This window comes from Lissotriton vulgaris, unplaced genomic scaffold, assembly GCF_964263255.1.
Source record: "Lissotriton vulgaris unplaced genomic scaffold, aLisVul1.2 SCAFFOLD_353, whole genome shotgun sequence".
In the NCBI taxonomy this organism is placed as follows: domain Eukaryota; kingdom Metazoa; phylum Chordata; class Amphibia; order Caudata; family Salamandridae; genus Lissotriton; species Lissotriton vulgaris.
The window spans coordinates 1,299,768-1,305,767 of record NW_028244383.1 but is presented as its reverse complement, the minus strand read 5'-3'; positions in this window follow the sequence as shown (position 1 = coordinate 1,305,767).

Here is a 6,000-nt window from a genome sequence, read left to right as displayed (position 1 = left end):
TTTGGGGTCCTTCAGGGACCCCCTGAGATGACCTAGGGGGTCAGGAAATCTCTAACCTGACCCCTTTTCACATTCTCCACTTTTGTTTGGAGCTCCCTTTTGCGTCGAGGGTGCGTGCACCGTGCGCGCACCTCGTGATTTTTTTAAAAAAAAGAATCATTTTGGGGGCCTTCGGGGTCCTTCATGGACCCCCTGAGAAAGCCTAGGGGGTCAGGAAGTCTCTACCCTGCCCCCTTTTCACGTTTTCCACTTTTGTTTATGGCTCTCTTCTGCCTTGGTCACAAAATGGCGGCCAACATTTTCTGGATTCCTCCGATTAGAATGTTGACAGACGTCTAGCAACAAATTAGAATTCAGCACGCACACACCCGATTCACGCACCGTGCACGCACGGGTGCGCGCACGGTGCGCGCTTATAGATATATATATTTTTTTCTTTCAATTTTTTCAGAAACTACTGGAAGGATTTACACCATTTAACTAAAAGCATGATCTGTGAATCAGACTCCACCATTTTGCCAAATATGGTGTAATTCTGTTCTGCGGTTCGGGCTGTAGCCGTGTCTAATTTTCCTAGGGAAATTAACATGGGGAAAACACGTTTTGGGACCCACCCTTTTTTCTCGGCCCCCACTTGACGAATCTTCCTGAGACTTCCAGGGAAGGAGTGGAGCGGAGCGGGCCATCTTCTTTGAGAAATTTGCAAAGATTCAACAACCCGCGCCAATTTTATTCCCAATAGAATGTTGCAGATTTCCTATGGAAACTAGGTCCTAACTATAACTACCTACTGGCGACCTAGCCGATTCCTGAGTTCTGTTCTTTTGTGTCCTGTGAGGCCAGGGTTGCACATCTTTCTGGAATTTGTAAACAGAATAATCTGAACAATGGTTTAGAAGGTCGAGAGGTTATACATATTTGGGAACCCATTCCTTTTGTCTCTGCATGCTAGTGCTGGGGGCAGTAGATGCTTTTAAACCTCCTGCTAAATCATGGTGGCCTATTCTTCCAAGAGTATTTATTGTAGCTCGTGTCCACATTATCCCAGCCTCTGGAGTATGTCTATTATTCTATCAAGGGTGATAAATCAAGCCCTATAAACTAGTGTCCTATTTCACTCCTGGACACTTCGGTAAAATGTTGAACAGGATCCCACTGAAGAGGTTGCAGGAATGCTCACAGGAATATTCTATTTTATCAACAGCCCAGCTGTGCTTCAAAAATTGCCTCGGAACTATCGGGCAATGTGTCATTCTGGATCTATTCATACAGAAATATCCCACAGCAGAATCTTGCATCTTTGTTTTGCAGATCAAAGTAGTACATTTGATTTAGGTAACCATACCATCCTTTGGTAATTGTTATTCTGCCTTGGTGCTTCTAGACCAAATATGGGTTTCCTTACCATTCTTTATGTGAATTTATCTGGAAAAGTTCAGTTTGGCTACAAGGTTAATGCTTGCACACTTTCAAAGTGGGGCAGGACATTCGTCAAGGCTGTGTTTAGGCATCTTTACTGTTTTCTCTTTTTATCAATGAGGTGGATAAGTCTTTGCAGTCATTACAAACTGATGCTACTTATGTGGCTGGGCGTCCTTTACCAGTGTTGTTATTTGCTGATGATGCTGTCTTTCTGTCTAGGACTCCCGTTGGTCTGCAGAAATTGAGTGCCTTTGAAGAGTTTATATCTTCTTAAAATATGGTGATCAGCAAATCTGAAACTTTCACAATGATCTGTGGCAAAAACCCTAACAATATAGATAATTTGTATAGATAATATCCCAATTGTTAACATAAATTATTTTTGCTACTTTGAGGTTCTATTTACAGGTAATGGTTCTTGGGCACACCAGATAATAAATGCCAAAGACAAAATGAGCAGAAACTCTAAAGGGGTTTGTAGGTTCTCATCTAAGCTAGGTAGCCGACACATTTGAGAAATTGCCGAGATATATAATGCTAGAGGGGTGGCTTCTGCTTCCTATCGGACTGGCCTATGGCTTTGCTCCTAGTACAGTACTGTAAGTTGAAGAAATTGTTTTGTTTTTGTAAATGATTATTATTCCTCCCTGTGGTCGAAAATCAGGAGGTTGGTCTACAGTACTTGTACCTACTCTTGTCAAGGCCTTTTGTTATTAGGGTTTTCTATGTCCGTAAAAGAGGGAACTGTAAAATGTAAATAGTAAATAAAGTTGGCAAGACAACAGGTAATGAGAAAGCAGGTTACATTTATTCCAGTAAAGTGATCCCATCAATCCAGCAGGAGATATCAGGTGCAACTGATAATCAACTGCAGAAGCATCACCACACCAGGTTCTATCACCATGGTGCACCTTTAAACATAATTAGCATCTCTGTTAAGATAGTTATATCTGTGTAATAACAAACTTTAAGTACCTTCAGATTCTTACACACCTTCCTCCTATATACAAAACTAAACAAATCAAAAGAATAAAATAATATACACTAAAACATATTACATGAGAAAATCGGTGAACATTAAAGGCAACTTTGACGACGTCTTGTTTCTCACAGTACTACCAATTCCACTGTTGAGAGTGGGTTTAGGTTGAGAAGTAACAGGTGAGCATCTATCTTCATTATCATACTGAGGAAACAGAAATTTTTGGTAGTCAGTGTGTCCCCCCCTCGCACCCTATCCATGTACCTATGCCCCATGTATGTCCCTGTTATCATGTAATTCCCTTCCCGTACCTGTCATGATAATGCCCCTGCATTTCCGTCCAATGTTAGCATGTCAGTTATTAGGCCTTCCATGTATGTAATGTTAATTCCGCTCTGAGGCCTACGTTTCCAATGCATTTACATGGTGCACTTTTAAATATCGCGAAGCACACGTTTTTGTGCTCCAGCCGAGCCAGGCCCTGAATTCGGGCTCTGAGCCTCTTTTCTGTCTCTGAAACACTGCAGTTTAGGTATGCATCCCTGACCTCTACCTTACTCCCTGCCCAGCCGAGCGGTGCCCGGCCTGGCCTGCCTGCCTGCCAAGACGGTATTTTGCCTACAGTTATCTGCTCAGCCTCCGCGAAAACACATTCCAGTCTAGTGAAATAGGTAAACATATTTCCGCCTGCAGAGCATAGGGCCCAGCCTTCCTGTCTCCATGCAAGTGATTTACTGAACCCGTTGCCATAGTATGCCCATGGCCCCGCGCATTTCACGAAGAAATATATGCACACACTAGCATTTAGTGATGAACGGCCTCTGCTCGAGAGACTTTTACTTCAGACAATACATCCTCCAAACACAAGATATCAGATATGCCAAAGGTGCAGGTTGTTCTGACATCCCAGACTCCAGACTCCTCTACTAGTGCTAAAGTCAACCCCCCCAGCTCCCCCCAGTTACACGTCAATCTCACGTCATGATCAGTTACGCGCACATGCAGGGTAAAGGTTTCTGCTGACCCTGCAGACTTTCTCTATGCATCCACCCACCGATGACACTTCTATGATTCACCAAGTGCACACCCTTGTGTACGCCCCCTTACACGCCTCTTTTACGCCCATATGTTCTTATCTCTCTCTACTTTTACTTGTTACGCCTACTGTATTCATTACAATTGTATGGTTTTACTATATATAATGTGTGATGTTAATAAAACGTTAGCTATCCCTTCCTGAACCTTAGTGGTGATGGAAACCGATTCTCAGTGACTCGAGTCATCTTAATTAAAGCCCGTATGACTCAGATACCACGGACTCTGCCTCTCATTTAATGAGCTATTCTTATTGTTATTAATGTATGGAAAAACAGTCCCGGTAATTTTATTTACCACATAATCTGGCGCCCGAATAGGGACGAGTCCCCTTCCCCACGCGCCGGCGATGTAAGCGCAGCCTGACCCCTTCTGCAGCCGTGACGGACCCTTCAGTGCACATTCGCGGGTTTTCCTGCTAACTCCCTCAGGCCCACGGAGGAGACGGAGACTGCGACCAGGCATCCACACGAGGCGGTGAGGATTGCGGACTGTCCCAACCAGAGCCCAAGCCGAGAGAGCAAGGTCCGAGGTATCCAGAGGCCCACCTGTTCCGAGGCGCATGCGTAGCAGCAAGAAGCCGTAGCAGTCCAGTCCAGTCCAGTGTTGAGTTTCCGAGGCCTTCAGCTATGCTTCCCGGTGAGTACCTTTGTTGGGAACGCATATAGACGGGTTCATTTATTTGAGCCCTGTCAAGACGGGTCTGGGTACACAGATCCGGTAAAGACGTGTCCACTAGGTGGATGCGGTATGACGTGTCTCCTTATGAGACCGGTATGACTGTACTGTTCTAGCAGTGCATCCAGTATTCTAGTATTGTTTCTCGAGATTTTCAGAATTGTGTTGTTCTATGTACCAGGCAGTATCTGTTCGCAATGTTTTAATGTCGTGGCATGAATGATTGTTTGCAGTCTATTATTGTGCTCATTGTATTTTTGTCCAAGTTAGTTCAAATATGCCGCTTTTTTCGAAATTACGTCAGATAGGAACCAGGAAAGGGATACTCGAAGAAGCAGTTCCCGTCCCGCCTAGGGACACTCCCGGACATTTTATGTACCATAAACATGGCCTAGATGCCATACTGTACTTAGATTTATGGGCGGATTATACTAAAGACCTGGAAGAGAAATATAGATGGCCTGTCTCAGGGACATGGGATGCTGATTGCATCATGAGAGTAGAGGAAGCACTGTGGAAAAAGAAAGCCAGACAATCCCAGAAAGATGCCATAGAATTGTGGCGTAAAGAAGCGCATAGAAGAACAGAGAAAGAAATTAAGAAAGCAGAGAGAAGTAGAGAAGCATCAGAAAAGGCCCAAGAAAAGGAATTGTTAGAAGAAGGTGAACGAGTTAGAACAGAACGATTAGACCGACAAAGAAATGCCCTTATTAAAGGCATGTATCCCCTTCTCGCCGAGGGCCTACCTAAGGTGACCCCGGAAGTACCCAGTAACTTGCCGCCACCACTGATCCCGACTAAATTCCGCAGTAATAAACAGACCGCAGCGGACATTTTTCTTTCTTCCTATTTAGATGACGCTGCTCCAGAGTATGTAAACGTACGTGTACCTCCTACTAATCCTCCTCCCAACCCTGTAGATAACACGAATTCCCCCACTGTTCCTCCTGCTACCAACCCCCCTCCAAATCCTTTTCTCCCGGCACCCGTAGTACAAGCTCAACCCGTATTACCGGCGACAGCGCTGGCAGTAACACCCGATTCAAGCCAAGCCGATCCTAGTCTAGGAGCCGCAGGAGGGGGTCCCTCCACCCCACCTCCGTTAAAACGATCATCATTACGAGATCTAGCAATGCAACACACGCCAAAAGCAGCTACACACGCATCTCTTAGACAACACCTTACTGATTGCATATATGATCCAGTACCAGGGGAAGGTTCAATGATTATATACTCAGTACGATTAAGACGCGTTACAAATTACTTGCTTATTCTACCAGACATGAAGAAACATCTAGACAAAATATACCACTTCATTAGAACGGGGGAGGGACCAGAAAGTATTCATGAGGCCATGGCACATAGAAAAGTGGAACTTCAACGTATGCTCTTACAGTTTTTGATTAATTGTTTGATCAGGGAACGAGACCAGCCAAATAAAGAAGTAACTAAAGTCTTGACAAATTGGAGTGACAACATAGCTGCTGGTAAACATGATAAACAGAGTTGTGTAGAAGCCATGTACAGAAAAATTCGTAAAGAAATTGTTGAGATACACGAGAAAGAACAGGCCGAGAAAGAAGCCGAGGGCGAAGATGACGAAGTCTCAGAGGATGATGATTTAGCAATTGAGGAACCAAGTAAAATAAATTACGTAGGTAGGGCAAGACCTTTTGATAGACCCATATGACTAGAATACAAGAAACGTTCTCTTTCTCCCATACCAGAACAGTATTTCCTTGAACACATATTCCAAGCCACTGACCAAACATTGAAAAGACGAATAGGGAGTAGCGAACTTAGTACCATGCATGAACAGGAAC